This window comes from Amphiura filiformis, chromosome 8 (genome assembly GCF_039555335.1).
Source record: "Amphiura filiformis chromosome 8, Afil_fr2py, whole genome shotgun sequence".
In the NCBI taxonomy this organism is placed as follows: Eukaryota; Metazoa; Echinodermata; class Ophiuroidea; order Amphilepidida; family Amphiuridae; genus Amphiura; species Amphiura filiformis.
The window spans coordinates 2,207,356-2,225,845 of record NC_092635.1 but is presented as its reverse complement, the minus strand read 5'-3'; the positions used below and the strand labels follow the sequence as shown (position 1 = coordinate 2,225,845).

Here is an 18,490-nt window from a genome sequence, read left to right as displayed (position 1 = left end):
TGGATAAATAATCACAATTTCCAAACTGAACAATATTGGGGTAAATTTTTTTTTAATAGATGCACTATCTAATCCTGCACATTATGACACCACATTGAATCCAATGTGATTTCAAGAAGCAAAGTTACAAGCATTTGATTAGAGGAAGGTCCCGTTTTAAAAGTGACAAACTGGCCTATTCAAAACTCCACAGACTAGACATCTGGTTTGAGAGACTAGACATCTGGTTTGAGAGTGGTGAATGGCTGATTTATGCGTTTGGCTTTAATTTAAAACAACTGAAACAAAAGAACTGACAAATAAAATGAAAGTTATGAAAAGTACACAAGAAGTAAAAACTGAAATAAAAACTGCTTTAAATAACGCTTCATTGAAGAAACTGTGTTGTCTCTTTGTTGCGGCTTGTTGGAATCTTTTTGCGCCGTGTATAGGCCGGTTTGTCACTTTTAAAACTGGACCTTCGTCTATTCAATCATTGTTAATCGCTTGTAACTTAACTTATTGAGGTCACATTGGATTCAATGTGGTGTCATAATGTGCAGGATTCGATAGTGCATGTATTAAAAAACAAATTTACCCCAATATTTTTTAGTTTTGAAATTGTGATTATTTTCCAAGTGTAAGGATACTTTATTGACGCAGTATATAAGGATCTATATAGCATGTCCAATGAGAGATGAAACTATCATACACTTTTGAATCGAACATGGGGAATTAGAGAAAAGCCCGAATAAAGTAAATTGTATTTACCCTCATTTAAATATTTAGGATACTTTCATCAAAACAAATATTCAAGCGATGGTAGCGTGTAAAATATCAAATGTCACTATTTTCAGAGAAAATATTGTTTTTAAGACAAAATGAGAGTTTGTTTTCTGGATAAAGGCTGTATTGAGCATGCGTGTTCACTGTTATTTGCCATACTATTGTATTGTATTGAGCATGACCCTATGACTAGAGGAGTAGTTTGGTGTGGTTTTCAACAAGATACAGGTAATTTTTGAATGTGGCCCCAGTTGATGACTTTTCCCCACCATCTTAGGAAGATATTGTTAACTCCAAATTTGTTAAGCATACCTTCAACCACTCAAAGGCACTCCCTCGGAACCATAATGATAAAGCTTCGCAGGAGAATATAATGATTTAGTGTGATTAACGCCTTCGAGAGGTCCAAGAATATACCTAAAGAATGAAAACCCTTATCTAAATCAGACACAATTTTATCATACGCTTCAAGGTCAGCCATGTATGAGGAGTAGAAAGCACAAAGAGTCCTTTAGGAAAAGTACGTTCAAAACGTTTAGTGAAAACAGAAAGGATTGAAATGGAAAGATAATTACTACACTAAGCTGGATCCCCTTTTTTCTGAATTCGAACAAGTTTAGCTATTTTAAGTTGGTCAGACACAATTTCTGAGCTTATTATATACATGTACCAAAGGTATCTTAACCAATTCAATTACGGCTTTAACAATATTAGACTTATCACCATAGCCGCAACTGGTGGCGGACTCAATTGAGGAACAGATATTAATAGTAAAAAAAAACCGCATTCTGAAACAAGAAGGCATCAATCGTATGTTATGGCCTGCCAAATCTCCAGACCTGAACCCGTTGGAGCATTTGTGGGGACATTAAAGTACCGGGTAGACAAGAGGATCAAGCCAATAACAACTTTACATACATACATTGACAGTGTTGGCAGTCCATTCATATCATGACATCATTGTAGTTTCTAGGGCAAATGTGTCTCATTCGAAGGAACTCACCGCTTTCAGTTGGTTTTTGTGGAATATCAATTTTAAGCGACATATTTTTCTCAAAAAAGGAGTCATTTTCATTGTCCTCATAATATTAGCTTGCCAATGATATGATGTTGTCCGAGCAATATATATGCTCTTTAATACCGATTTCCAACCCCAGAACTATATACTTTTCAAAATTAATATAACCGCAGCAATCCTAACTTTGGACCATTTTGTGGTCACAATATTAAACCCTGTTTTGGACCGCATGACATTTAAACATTTTATAGCGGGTATACTGGTAATCTAATCATATCGCCCATTTTGTCTTAAAAGAAGGAGTAAATCATATTTACTCATATTTGTTATCTTTGCGGCATCATGTCCAAAGAAATTTATTATGCGCAATTCTGCCCTAAAGTAAAGAAGCAATATTTCCACTGCTACTTACCGTGGGGTAGGGTAAGTATGATTGTCAATTTACCAAGTTGGACACCTGCAGCGCGTTACAGCAGGTTACGTTATATTGAATTCAAACTGAAGTGTAGCCGTTTGTTTGAATATAATGTGTATGTATGTCTAATTAACGTTTGTCAAGATTACATCTAGTGTGCCCTAACGAATTATGGTGACATCTTGGTGTCGCATCCTAAAATTTAATTTGAGTAATTTTATGTGCCGTGTCATGTGTGTCAGCTTATTATATTTCCTTGGCTTTCTATAACAGTGCTTTCTATTATGCATGTTTATTGACAGGAAATACGGTTGACTGAGGATAACACTCTTATAGGCCCGTTCAGGGATTTGCTCATCCGGACGATCTTAAAATTCATCAAAATTCAGATTTTGGTACCTTTGTCATTGTCATAGATGTGTTAATATAGCCTGCTAGTGTTTCAGCCGAAAGCTTAAAATAAGGCAATAGGCCTACATGAATATGCAATGTAAATATTGAGAGTATATAAATTAGCTAAATGTATCTGAATGGGGCCTCAACTTTGTCAATACTGCTGTTTTCCTCATTTTTTGCCAAATTTGTTTATTTCAAAAATACCTAATGACAATTTTAATGACTTGCCGTTCATTTTAGGCAATTTATAAACAATTGAACTTTTTTTGCACTTTCGCTGAAATCACCGAAAGGGTCACGGTCTTTAAAACGACTCATCAAAATGACATGTCCAGGTCATTTACCGAAGTCATTCACCAAACTTAATTTAATGCAACACAATGGATGGTAGGCTTGTTCAAGGCCTTCTAAGATTTCCTGCCATCCCTCATGATCAGCACTTGAATCATATCTATACATGTATAGCGCGGAACCAGTTTCGGGCTCGACAAGTCAGTGAGGGCCACAGATTACGGCTACTAATGAACCGCCAAAACCTCGTCTCGCCCTACGGGCTCGCAGGCTCAACCCGAGTTCGATCGTTCAACTTACGCATGATTATAAGCAGCCGCAGTCTGTGGCCTTCATATCATGGACTTGGCGAACCCAAAAGTAGTGATAGGATTCTTCTTCTTTCTTTCTTTCTTTACCAGCTCCCGTAAATTACATAGTAGGCCTACAATGTCGTCACCACCATGAACCATAGGCTGGTAGTACAAATGTCACATGAACAACTCTAGGTCAAAGGTCATAAAAGATCAACATCACTGGCTAAGGGCCGTGCACTGTGAGCACGTCTAGTTTTTCCTCTGTTTATTTAGAATGGTGTTTCCAACACACGGATCCTTTCTATTATTATAGAATGAATAGATTCTTAAGTAGTTTATCTTCTCAGAGTGGAACATAACAGAATATTATCAAAATGAAATGGGTAATCTTGTCAAATAATGAGTTGGAGATATTGTCACTTTGAATAGTTACTTGTTAAAATAAAACGTAAATTATTCATTTTAATACGATTGTCGGTTCAAAGTGATATACTTAGTACCTAATCAATAATCTGTGATCAAAATGAACAGTATATCTCATCCACATTTATCTTATCTCACCGTCAGTATGGTTTCTTTTTCTTTCAGTATGTCCACCTGTCTGGACATACGAGAAATGATTCAAGTAGTGCCAATTATCCTGCGGGTATATGCAATTCTTCAATAAGAGGATTATTTTTTGACATAACTGGGGCACCAACATTTAATTTAGATTGCATGATTAGACTTCTGGTATTAGAATGTAACAAAAGGCAAAGTGTTACTAATCCTGGACTGTAGAATATTGTTGTAAATACACACACTCGCAAAAAGTATTGCAATATCGTATTGCAATATCCAATTTCCTATCGATTTCACATTACGTACTACGTAGATGGATGCATTTATAGTCTATGGATCAGGTTAATCATTGGGATGAAAGGGTGGAGACATCATACGTGCATCATGATGCAGTCATGTCTACAGTAGAATTCATCTCGACCTTTGCAGGACTTAACCCCATTAAAAGCTATTAAACCAAGATAACACTCATTGAAACAACTCAACTGATTAAATCGGATCTTCTCTGGCTGTGCACATGTGACTGTTTTCATGTGCGATATCGCAATAAAGTTTGTATTATAGCTTCAGTTGGGTAACCGATTATAAAGGAAACGAAAGGAAACAATGGTATGTGTACCATTGTTCACGAAATGAGACAATGGCGTGCTTTTTGTAAACCAGCATTCTTGAAAATGAGCAACATAATGATTGTTGACTTAACACGGTTTGGAAATAATTTCTTCATATTTTTGGTGTTATCTGTCGTTTACATATCCTTCCTAACACACAAAAGTACGACCCTCTCCAAACACCTAAATTAGCTAAAATTGTCTAGAATTTTAGAAGAGTACTTTTACTATTGGCCGGTTATTTTTCACACAGCGACGTTAACTAGGCAATGTACTATTACCTATAACATTAACTAAAACACCAAAGTACGAATATTTCCAAACATCTAAATTAGCTAAAAATTTAGGACATGTTAAAAACTATATTTTCTAGAACTTTAGAAGAGTACTTTTTAATATTGGCCGGTTATTTTTCACACAGCGACGTTAACTAGTCATATCCCCATACTTTTAACGTAGGGCTATTTGTAGAGGTCACGCGTCAATGGGAAAGAGCACTGTGTATTGTGTATAGGAAAACGGACAGTAACTGCAGTATGTTCCAGTGAAAATCCGTTTGAATGCAGAGACACAGAACCTTTAGACAGTATAGGCGGAAGCATTAAAATTTAGAGAGGGGAATACATATTTTTTGCGGTATTACTGTGAAGCTCTAGGACAATCCGCGCTAAATATTTTTAATTTCATCTACAGACTGAGTATGCATGCCCAGTTTGGGAAAGATCAGTCCATGCTAAGAAGATTAATCCAGCCATCAACTCCACATGCCGCCTTATGAGCATCATCCCCTATTCGGCCATCCTGGAAAAACTTCCTCACCGTAGTTGAACCAAGTGCACAAGCTGAAGGTACCGGAGCTGCATTATATGGAAACATGGCAGAGGCTTGCATCCAAAGAATAACTTCTCTTGGTGCCGATTCAAACTGGGCTGAATAGAAATGTCTCTCAAAATGACTCTCAAAAGACTCAAAGTGACTCTCTCAAAGAGCACCTATTGTGATGTCCTCTATTGGAGCAAGAATGCAAAGCCGAGGACCTTGCAGAAAACAATGATATTGCTATAAGAGTTTTGTCCAGCTTTGGCTGAAACACAATATATAGCCTGTGTGGACACGATAAGAAGAAGAAGCCTGAAAACACCATGTTTGGGCAAAACATTGGTTACATTTGCACAAGTGTGGGTCCTTCGCGCGCAATGGCCTAACAAATAGCAAAATAGAGTGTCGGGACTTCAGCTTTTGTCCTCTTCATATGGGTCTTGAAGGTGAAGCAGCGATCTAGGATGACACCTAATTCAAGATATGCATGTATGTTTTTAAATGTCTTCAGGGTAATGCACCAGTTTATCTCACAAACTTTCTCACTCATAAAGTCAAACCTGCTACAGGACCCATGACACGTTCATCTTCTGATACTACTCTTCTCACCGCTCATGTCGGGAAAAATCGCATTGGTGATAAATCGTTTTATGTTTCGGCAGTCGGCACCCACAATCTGGAATAGCCTCCCAAGAACCATCATGGAGGCATGCACACTGCCTAGTTTCAAGAAAGTTTTGAAGTCTCATTTTTATCCTTCGTATTGACTCTGTTTTTGTTATTGCTTTGTTTTTACGGCGCTTTAATCAAGTTGGAAATGGCGCCCTATTAAATGTTGTTTATGTATGTATGTATGTAATATACTGGGTGATCGCAGTTTCAATGGGATTACCAGACCAGGTTTCCGAAGTGATCAACGCTAATTATAAGCCGTTTTGGAACTTCCTCAAAGCATTCGACAACACTGGAACACTCAACACTGATATGCAGCTTTTTCCAACAGGCAAGGCGGACGGTTTGAATACATAATCTGGAACCTAGTCAGGTTCCTCAACTTCAATATATCAAGATCCGCGCTTACGGGATGGGGCATGAGCGTTTGGACAGTATTTATTGTGGGACATTAGAGCACATCAGACATATCGAATTGCATTCTGAATACGAAGAATGTTCTTCTGATATCAAATAATTTTGATTTGTTTGAAATTCGCAATGAAATACACATTTTATGGCAAATGATTAAAAATTGATATTTTTGATATTTTAGTACTCGAAGTAAACTTTATAAATCTGAGGATATGTACTTAAAGTGTATGTAGGTGGGATGAAAAGCCGACGATCAATTGAACATTTTGACCTTTCGTATTGAAGATAGGGATTTTTTCCCCAAAACACCCAAAAATAGGTCTTTTTGGGAAAAAAATCCATATCTTCAATATGAAAGGTCAAAATTGTCAATTGATCGTCAGCTTTTCCTCCCAGCTACAAGACAAGGAGATATGCAGTTCAAGAATTGCTTCCCAAGACACCTTCAAAGAGGCATTATAATGGAGTGCTCATCTATATATGGGTGAAATAAGGCTCCGAAGGTGACTGCGCTGGTGCTCTACCAATGAATGACTTCTCTCACTTTAAGAATATCAAATTTTTATAATTTGTCATAAAATTTGTATTACATCGTGAATTTCAAAAAATGAAAATTATTTGATATCAGAAAGACATTCTTCGTATTCAGAATGCAATTCGATATGTCTGATATGCTCTCATGTCCCACAAAAAATTCTGTCGAAACGCTCAAAACACTCGTTCCAGATCCTTAAGGAGTGACAAAATTGCTCAAAGATCTGCAGCCGCAAAAAGCACCTGGTCCAGACGGTATCACACATTCTTAAGTTATATGCTGCAAGTATTGTTCCGATCCTCAAGTGTATCTTGCAAAGACGCTCAATGTGTGCAAATTACTTGAACACATTATCGTAATACAATGTGAATCATTTGGAAGATAATGAACTTCTTCTGGGCAACCAACACGGGTTCCGGAAGGTGAGATCCTGTGAAAACAGTTAGCTACCAAAATTGAAGATCTTGCTGAAGTCCTAGACCAGAAGGGCCACGTTGACGGTATCATAATATATATATTTCAGCAAAGGCCTTTGTTACAGTACCACATATTTACTCTCATATTAATATTATTAATGTACAATTTTCACACCCGGAGATCACAACAAGTGGTTTTAGATAAGGTGTCATCAGAAAGTGCGCACATGCCTTTTGGAGTCCCACGCGGAACTGTCTCAGGTCCTGTCATGTTCCTCCTGCACCAAAAAATGACATCATGTACAAGAGGGTCAGAACAACAGCAGATAATAGCATCCTGCAACATGAGATTCAACTCCGAAGAAATGTTTCTCCATAATCATCACTCACGAGAAGAATCCTGTTACTCACACCTACCTACAGCATGAAAAGTGTACTAATCCAGTATACAGATAGTTATTTCCACCTGGGAGTCAACATAAATAATAAACTCAGTTTGAGCCAGTATATAAAACAACGGTAAAGTCAATTTCTTACAAAACTCTTCTGCGCCCACAGCTACAATACTGTACCACTATTTGGGATTCCCCTCACCTAGTAACCATTGGAGCTCAACCGTGCTGCCAGGTTTGCTACAGGGAATTATAGCAGGGAAAGTGATATCACATCGATTAAAAAAGGCAATACACCAGTCTGCAACTATTTTTCGTGTCAGGGAGACCAATTTACAACTAAACAAACCTCCGCAACCTCATTCAGAAACCTGCCCACTCAGAAAGACTGCTACAAGTACTTCTTTCTTCTTAGAACGAAACTCCCTTCATCCATATATTATCCGACCATAGAAAGTTTTAAATGTCAGCTTCAGTCCAACAACCTTCTTGAGCTGACCAAGAGGGTTCTTTGTCGTTAATTTGCTTGCTGCCTTGATTCGTGTTAGCGCCCTGTGTCGACATCCTTTATGGAGATTGCATAGTAGCCAACATATGCATTTTGGAAACGGTAGCACATGCCATAGACTTTGTGTTGGTGAAGAATTCAAAAGTGTGATCCAGTTGACATGGTGATAATCGGATTACACGTAAAACTTCGCTGGTGAATACGCAGCCGCGGTTAATGATCCGTCATGGACGTAAATGAAAGCAGAGTACGCAGCCTGCCTCTTGTCGCACTTTCACGATAGACGATTAGATACCTAACAAGCGTTACAAAGCGTGCCTCTGCACACCTAACGAATACTTACTAGCGTTGCGTTGGAGATACTATTATTTCCTCTTACTTTAATAAACAAGAAGAAACGAAATATGTTATATTTAAAATTCTACCAAGTTTCGACCGGGGTTTGAACCAGCAACCTATGGATCCATAGTCCAAACGCTATACCACTGTGCTTCGAGTCGTTCTGCCAAAAAGCCGTATATTTATCATACTTATTGTTTACCAGGGTCAAGACCAACATTTTAAGTTCCTATTCTTTTATGAATTAAAATGTGTAGATGAATTTGTCATTTTCTCAAATCCCCCCTAGTTCATTCAAAACAGCATTTCAAAACCAACAATTTTTGGTTGTTACAATGCTCGATTTTTTTGCGGTGGTGTATCCAAAACTATGACATGCTTCAATCTTACAACACACCGCCTCTATGTAGTGACGTCATCGGGTGGTGTAGAACCAAAAACGTGCCTCAAATTTCAGAATAGTAACAATTGTAATCATTTTATGCTTGGATGTTGAGAAAAACATCCCAAAGTACAGCTATCACACCCCCACACAGGAACAGTCACATCCGCCATCTTTTCAAACTTTAACCCGGTGTAGAACATGACGAATGAAACACTTTTTTAGCAGCCATTGTGATGTTATTGTTGTTACGGGCATAAGTGGAACATCGCATCATGAAGTGTCTTATTCAATACGTATTTTTAAGAGACTTAAAGTACGCTTTTCCTGCCTTTTAACACTCTTTTTAAAGACAATAAAGTTTAACTTAAAAGTTAAAAGTCACCGTTTTTTCCTTGAATATAACCACATCAAAATGCAAGAATGTAAAGGACGAAAACATGAAAGCTCTTTGATCATGTTTTTCACTAGTTAAGCACCACTTCTAACAAGGTAATGCATCTTGTTCTCGTTTTCCAAGTGTCCTCGACAGCTGACATTATTAGTAGAACACAAACACTTGAGTTGGCAAGGAATGCAAACATGAGTAACATGTTCAAATGTTGATATTCAATGTTCCAATGTTGAACATGTAATGATGATAACTCTGCGGAGTGGCATTGTTATGGCAGACACGTTAACAACTTCCCGCTTCAAATTGTCGCGTCGCCGATACAAGGATGTATGCAAATAACTAATGTTAAAGCAGTCCGACCCGAATACGATATGAGAAATAATGATAAGTGCAAGGCTACAAACAATATTGAGGAAAAAGCACTGTGGGTAACTTTCAAACACTTGAAGAAAATAAAGATAATCATCACGGTAGTATGACAAAAAGTTAACTCACACTGAAAAGTTTTGTTTTTTTCCCGTGAAGTGAGAACATGTGAAAAATGCCAACAAAACAGGTGAGATAAAAAGGAAAAGACGTTTGTGCACTTTTATGTTTCTTGTATATAAATCCACAGGACGGGAAAATGCGATAGATTAAATCCGATTCAGACTCCACATCGCAGCGCGATGCTGCGATACTTCTAACAATGTACATCTTAATTTCATCGCGCGATGCTGCGATGTTTTAAAAGTATGTGGGTCTGCATCTCCTTTTATGGTCATTCTGTCGACCTTGATTTTCCAGCAACCAATCACAAGCGTGCACGGCCGCGATATAAAGTTGAACAAAGTTTAACTCTCATCGCCGACGAAATTTCCAGATGACGGCAAATTGTCGTGACATTTTTCTGTAAACAAAGTCGAACTTTGTGTAAACAGAGATTTAAAGCTCTTTTATCATGTTGATTGAAATTTTGTAGCTTAAGTATGGTGCGCCAAAAGCGTCATAATTGCGATTGTGAGCATGGTTCAGATTTAGTGCACTTAGCGTAAAGTAAGCCAGGTTGAAATAACGTGTGATTTGATTTGATTTGATTTGGTACTTTAAGAATCACATACAAACTACACTACAATAAAGTGCTATTATTACAAAATAAAATAATTGCACATGAAATTGCGGAACATAAAGTAATACGAAATTACAAAAACACAAGTACCAAGGATAGCCAAAAAAGCCTTGGGAAAAGCTTATTTCCATTGGGGTCCTTCACAAGCAAGAGATTGAACAAAATGTCGAATAAATGCAATTTTATCAGGTTCGCCGTAGAGCAATGATTAAAGGTGGAAATAGGAATAATGATCCCGCTCAGGAATTGAACCCAGGACCTCTGGCTTACAAGACCAGCGCCTTAACCACTTGGCCACGGGAGCTTCATGATTAGGCAGACTGGGAATTCAACATATAAGCGGTCACTTAACCCCACCTCCTTCGTGCAAGTCATCCCAATGTGGCTCGGGCTTGACAAGCGTAAATAGAGCCGTCCTCAATGTAGAGGAACATAACATGAAAAACAGTGGCTTTTTTCGACGGGAATAATCAAACTACAATGCAATTTTATCAGTTTCGCCGTCGAGCAATGATTAAAGGAGGAAATAGGAAAAATGATCCCACCCGGCTCTATTTACGCTTGTCAAGCCCAAGCCACATTGGGATGACTTGACAAAGTCATCAATCCATGTTTTGGATATTGCAATTATTGAATGTTTACAACCATTTTCAATTCAGAACGTTTTTAAACGACATTACTTAAAAGTAACAAAGATTGAATATTAATACGAATAAAATGTAGATCCCTTGATTTAAAACAGTCAAATTTGTCTTCATCTGCAACACAATTTGGTTGGTGAATGCCTTCCATCATCTGCCAATTCAGAAATTTTATTCCGCCGATGGTTATTTAGTTCTTTTTGAACAACTTTGATCTTGTCTGATGCCACCACGGAACCCCGATGAGTAGACTGCTTACCCTGAATACCAAAATTACCAAGCCCCTTGATTGTAGCCCAAACAGTAGAGGACACAGTTCAATTTGCAACATTCTGAACCAATGTGAAAAATTCACATCTGATATATTTATTCTTGACATAGTTCAGAGTATAGTTTTCATCAGATGATGAAGGACCAGGGTTCAGTTCTATACTGCCACGGAATAGCACGGGAAGTTAGGAACTTATTGTAATTAAATCTTTTTCCGTTCACATTTGGTCTGTAACTATAATGAAGTTGTGTCTCTGTTGTAAACCTCTGATCAGCTTGCAAACATGTAATCAAAACCCCGGGGGGGCACTCAACTTAAATTTTGGTAGGGGTGTGCGGCGCGGAGCGCCGAACTTTGGGAACTAAGAACTGATTTTCGGGCAAAATAGGGGCTTGAAGAACTGAAATTAGGGCCAAATTCATAGGCTGTTGAGCTAAAAATTTCTAAATTATTTCCAAATTTGAGCTTAAAGAGCTACAATTGTCAGAGTTTGAGGCTCAAAGAACTGGAGCCGATCCAAATGTGGGGCTTAAGGAACTGCCGGAGAGCCTGAAAAAGGGACCCTTGAGCGCCGCACATACCCGTACCACCTTAACATGTGAGTGCCCCCCGGATCAAAACAAGCAACCAGAGGTAATTACTTCGAGTAACAAATAGTTGCATAATGTACGAGGTTTGCTGATCGCCTAATCATAATTTGGTTTGGCTAGATGCTTTGTGTAGGAGTATGTAGTGCATCATTGGATTCAAGAGTTGTATAAAAATAAGTTCTGATAAAAATGTGTATTCATGCTTTGTTAATAACCTTTGTACAAGTAGGAAACTATGTTGTATAACTTATAATACAATTGTGTATTTCTAACTTGGTTATGGCAGGCCATTGTTGACAAAATTGGTACTGAATTTGGTGATTGACGTGTAAGAAAAACAGATCATTTTAATGTGATAAATGACGCAGCCATTGCTGTAACCTTGTACTTGTGTTGGTTGTAAGCTGTCAAGTTGAGTATTGGATTTGTGTACCAACCCAAAAATGTGTGTTGATGAGTTAAAGCCATATTATAACATTTGCCGAGGAGAACGCCTTTGACTGTAGTTTTGTCAAAATCCGAGATTTTGAATAAACCGCCGGAACCGTCGTTTTATTATTACGATAGAAATATTAGTCGAACGTGTATGCGATGTTCATAACACATACTACGTACACGACACACACACCCCCACACATACGCCAGACGATCGTACCGTCCCAGCAAACACAAAACGTTTTCGACATCATTCGCAAAAGGTTATAAAAGGTTGTCAGAAAACGTTTAAATGTCGGGTTATATAAAGGGTATATTAAGGGTATAAAACGTTTTCATAACATCAAAAATCATTTTTTGATAATCTACTGCTCAGCAAACAAAAAATGTTTTACAGAAAACGTTTAAATGTCGGGTTATATAAAGGGTATAAAACGTTTTAATAACATTCCAAAAACATTTGTGAAAACTTGATACAAAACATTCTAAACAGAATGTTATTTTGGGGTTGAAAAAATATTTTGCGAAAAATGTTTGCCCAAAATATTTGTAATAACGTTTTAAAAACGTTTTCATGACCTTTATATAACCCGACATTTAAATGTTATTAAAACGTTTTGAAAAAACATTTTAAGAACATTTCTGTGTTTGCTGAGTGCAAATATTTTAACATAATGTTATTTAAGTGTTGACAAAATATTTGGCAAAAAATGTTTGCAAAAATAGTTTACAATAACATTTTGAAAACATTTAAAAAATATTGTTGTAGTGTGTTTTCATACAAAACGTTTTATAACGTTTTCATGACCTTTATATAACCCGACATTTTAATGTTATTAAAATGTTTTTATGTAAACCAAAAGCCAAAATATAACTTATTAAAAACGTTTTTAAAACGTTTTTGTGTTTGCTGGGGTATTACAACCGCCGGAGTAACATATAATAGCGCTAGTAGTAAATTGCATTTTTCTTTGTTCGGCTCAAAATTAAAAGGGGATATATCTGACAGTAAAAGCTAACATTTTATGGAAAATAAATACAAATCTATTTTTAAAGAAATGTTATATGATATGGCTTTAACAGATGTGTTCCATTAAGGTCAATATGCCCATGCAGACTCCTCGTGCACTTTGAAGTCTGTAGTGGCCCTAATGTGTTCTTGTATAAAAATATTGTCTTTCAAGTGGAAATCTGCGCAGTGGTGCAGAATGTGTTGATGTGGCTCCCAGCATCAACTCCCGAAGGCAGGGCCGGATTGACCTTTTTGGGGGCCCTGGGCCAGGCCAAAATTTGGAGGCCCCAATCGCAGCGTGAGGAAGGCATGTACACTCAAGTGGCCAAGTTTTTATCTTCTAATATGACATTTGCGCGCGAAGCGCACGAAAATTTTTCAATTTTATACTATTTTAGCCCAAATTGAAGCTGACCTTTGCTACATAACAGGCCAGTGCGCGCAATTTTTGGCCCAAAACATGGTGTTTTTCGGCTAAAATGGAAGATGCACACTGCTAAGGGCAATTTTGGGGGCCCCCAAAATTTGGGGGGCCCTGGGCCCGGGCCCATCTGGCCCTATGGTAAATCCGGCCCTGCCCGAAGGTCGTGTGCAACATAGATTTCCATGAGGACATTCTTCATGTGTATTCAGTGTGTAGGCGTGATATGGTTTCAAATATAATGCTTGCAGTGTGCATTCAAAAATGTCATTTTGTGAAATAATTGTAAAAATGTAATCTTAATGTTGGTAATCGCACTTTTGTGGTTTATGCATTTAGGAGTTGCAGACTAGGCGAGTTGTGAGAGAGCTTATTAGTGAAACAAGTTTAGGGACGTGAAGGCTTGAGTTGCTCAAAAAGTGTGAGTTAAAATGTGTATAGTAGTGTCATGTGTGTTGCTCAGGATTGTGCGAGATCAAAAGAGTTGGCGAGTTAATGGCGGAAAAGTAGTTAAAGGTGATACCAGTAGAAAGAAATAGTGTACAGTTGTAGCAGACAAATTGGTTCAAGAGTAAGGTAAAAGTCAATTGTTGTGAGGTTCGGCATTTTAGATATATTGGCAGGTGCATGAAATTAAGAGTACAGTAACCTTTGTTTATGCATATACATGAAAATGTACTTTTATGAATCAAAAAAGGTACCATGCATACTGTGACTTGTTATAGAGGTTATCCGTGTTCTCTAAGTTGCATATCCAATCAGCGACTGCTATACCTTGTTAAGGATTTTCAAAAGAAGTACCCGCATGTACCACCATGTCCTTTATATAACCCGACATTTAAACGTTTTCTATCAACCTTTTCTAACCTTTTGCGAATGATGTCGAAAACATTTTGTGTTTGCTGGGCTATCATTATCTGGTGTAGTGGTAATTTCATATAGAGAGCTTGCGATTTCCGAACGCCGTGATCATACGCCCGTTTAAGTATTCAAAACCACTCTCCTGTGACGACGCGAGGTCACGTATTTAGCCAACACTGACGATTCTGAAATAACCGTGCAGGTGAAGACGAAAATGTAAATGCGAACAACAACAGGGAAAGTCTGGAAATGCTACAGAAGAACCAGACCAGCTAGAAGCTGAGAAGAGCTTGAAGGACAAGAAGGGCAGGAAGAATACACCGCAATCTATCACATTTCCCCGTCCTGTGGATTTATATACAAGAAACATAAAAGTGCACAAACGTCTGTTCCTTTATTTCTCACCTGTTTTGTATGCATTTTTCATATGTTCTCACTTTAAGAAAAAACAAACAAAACTTTTCAATGTGAGGCAACCTTTTGTCAGAATACCGCGATGAATATCCTTTATTTACTTTAAGTGTCAAAAAGTTACTTATACTTTGATCAGCTCGTAATCGGCGGGCCTTATAACATCGCGGATTAATATCAAAATATTTTATTTTGATAATTGTCTTGTGACATCTCGCCAGAAGCATCACAAATTATTAATTGAAGTCCTGTTCTTTGTCTACTTTCTTTAACACACAAAATATAGGCCAGACAGGTCAACTAATAGCACTCTTAACGCGGGTCTACTTTTCGGCGTAGTGGTAAAAGCCTAACATTTCCCGCCTATTAATAGCTGATCAAAGTATAATGCAGTGCTTTTTCCTCAATATCGTTGTAGCTTTGCACTTCTTCAATATTTCTTATATTGTATTCGGGTCAAACTGCTTTAACATTATGCATTAGCTATTTGCATAACCTCCTTGTATCTGCGGCAGGAGTGAAAAGAGCGGTGAGCGATCGAGAGGGGAGGGAAGGAAGCAAAATAAAGAAAGAGGAGGGTGAAGGGGGAGAGAGGGGTGAGGAGGGCGATTGAGTGATAAAGTACGGGCCTAAGAGAGAATAAGTGCAGAGAAAGGAAATGAAGGAATGAATTAATAAATGTAATAATAACTATTATAGAAACTATACACACGCTCAGATGTATTTCACACCTGCCAAACCAAGTCACCCAATTTTTGAAAACTGGACGTTGAATGTACACTCTCATGAACATTTTCCAATTATGTCACATACTGCAGTTACTGTCCGTTTTCCTATACACAATACACAGTGCTCTCACCATTGACGCGTGACCCCTACAAATGATGTATGTTGGGAGAATGGACACTTGCCTAGTTAACATCACTGTGTGAAAAATAACCAGCCAATATTTTATTTATTCTCCAAAACTTCTAGCAAATATATTTCTCTAACATGACCTAAAATTACAGCTAGGTTAGATGTTCAGAAATGGTCGCACTTTTGTAAAATATGAGTGAGGGCAAGGCATAGCTAGCCAACTCCCCGTGTTATTTGAATGGAGATTTGACCGAAAATATTGGTATCGGACCGCTCACTTCTGAAGGATGCCACAAAAAACCGGTAAAAGCTACATTTAAATTATTCTAAATAGGTTCTAGAAAATAAAGTTTTGTAACATGTCCTAAATTTTTAGCTAATTTAGGTGTTTGGAGAGGGTCGTACTTTTGTGTTTTAGGAAGGACATGTAAACGACAGATAACACCAAAAATATGAAGAAATTATTTCTAAACCGTGTTAAGTCAAAAATCATTATGTTGCTCATTTTCAAGAATGCTGGTTTACAAAAAGCACGACATTGTCTGATTTCGTGAACAAAGCCACACATAACATTGTTTCCTTTCGTTTCCTTTATAATCGGTTACCCAACTGAAGCTATGAATACCAGCTTTATTGCGATATCGCACATGAAAACAGTCACTTGTGCACAACCAGAGAAGATCCGATTTAATCAGTTGAGCTGTTTCAATGAGTGTTATCTTGGTTTAATAGCTTTTAATGGGGTTAAGTCCTGCAAAGGTCGAGATGAATTCTACTGTAGACATGACTGCATCATGAGCGCTCTAATCGGGAAAAATAATGTATAGATCCTGCCGCCCGTCGGTGATACTACCGGATTTAGTTTTTAATTTCCAATTTCAAAATCATTCACCTATGTCATAATGGCATTATTTATGGGTATAAACACAGACAATAGAGAGATTGTGATGTTACATACGCGCTGCGTAGACCGTGCGTTTATACGGTTTTCAAAACAGCGTTCTATATTGCAAATCTCGGCTCCAAGCTGGATTGTGCTCATTCATCACGAAGGAGAACAAGTCGGATGGAACAAAGACTAACATCTGATCTGGTCAATAGAGGGCGACGCGCTTGAAATTTAATGGTCACTGTGTCCTATGCCTACTTCAATACAGCTTGCTTTAGATTTTGACTAAAAACCAACATGCTGTTTAAAATAAGTAGTATTTCAGTGCTTCCCAAATATTATGGTTGCCAAATAACATATATTTTGGTAGAGTAATGACCACTACATCCATATATCATGACTTTACTTTCAAAATGAGACTTTTTCGTGGTGAAAATTAGGCGCTTTACATGAACCTCGACATGCCGTAAAAATCAACGTCGCCGGTGCGTCTTATACGACGCTGGTGTCCAAAATGTGAAATCGCAATGTCATTTTTAATACACACATATCAATGAACTATCTCTATGTAAGAACCTTGCGTTTGACATGTTTGAATTGAATCAAATTTTCACACATCGCCGCTTCAAAATGAATCATATTAATAGTTAGACTTTGCTTTGTATGTTCAATATCCTTGATTTTATTACATACATTTTCGGGAAATTCTAATCAAATCAAGAGTTACGTTGAATTCGTACATTTGTGGCTACAAATGAGTTGATAACGGGCGACAGAATTACAGTCAAACTAAAAGGAACAAAAGCATCAGATTGCAGATATAGATCACGTTAAACATATTTCAATTTTAGTGACTGTTTCTTACAAAACCTGCTGAAGTTATATAATACCCTGAAAAACTTTTTTAAATGACGTTACAAGTATTTCAAAGCTATTCCCAATCTTTACGTACTAATATCAAAGTTATTCCATCCATGTCGACGGATATGTTCTATTTCAGTAGGCTATTACTCAGGCTAGTGTGGTGGCATCATAAATATGCATTAATAAAGTTTACTTGAAGACGCCCTATTTCTCTATTTTGCAAATATTATCACAAAACCTTTAGATCGCGTATAAAATTGCGTAATACATCGTCTGATCATCCGTCAAATTGGTAGATTAAGATTTTTCAGATGGTAAATACAAGCGTATTTCTTCTGGTGCAGTACAAACTTCATATACTGTGTTATTACCTAACCCATTATATAATGCCATTACGCATTGGTGAAGGAGTTTAAAATTCAATCAAGCACTAAATCCCGTAGTAACGCGACAGATATCAAGCTGACTACTGATACAAAGAAAATGTTATATTATCTGCACTATAATATTGCATATATGATTGTGTGATCTTCGTTTTAGCAAGCTTATGTCACAAACTGATACGGTACAAAGACACAATGGGACAATGTGAAATGAATTCGGAAAATCGCGGACGATGCCTAACATGCCTAATGTGAATGTTTTATCAGTAATCTGATTCTAATTTGTTCCTAAATGCTTTCTATTAATTATGTATTCATTGTATACTTATTTTGTTTTAAACATTAACATTTCGTTTGCAAAATTTAGATGGTCCTCTTGGGAGACCAGTAAGTATGCAAACTCCTCAACAAAAGTTTGGAAAGTTTTTTCAAGCATCTGTATCTCAAATTATATGTGACATATTCATATCGTGTTGCATATCATTGGATAGCTACTAATACTCCGCTTTACAATGACACCCC

At 37.4% G+C, this 18,490-nt stretch overlaps 1 non-coding gene across 1 annotated transcript; it reads right to left on the bottom strand.

The window, feature by feature from the left end:
* Positions 1 to 10,562: 10,562 nt before the first annotated feature.
* Positions 10,563 to 10,636, bottom strand: Trnat-ugu (transfer RNA threonine (anticodon UGU)). The gene has a single exon. It is a non-coding gene; the product is annotated as a tRNA-Thr (tRNA).
* Between the last annotated feature and the right edge of the window lie 7,854 nt (positions 10,637 to 18,490).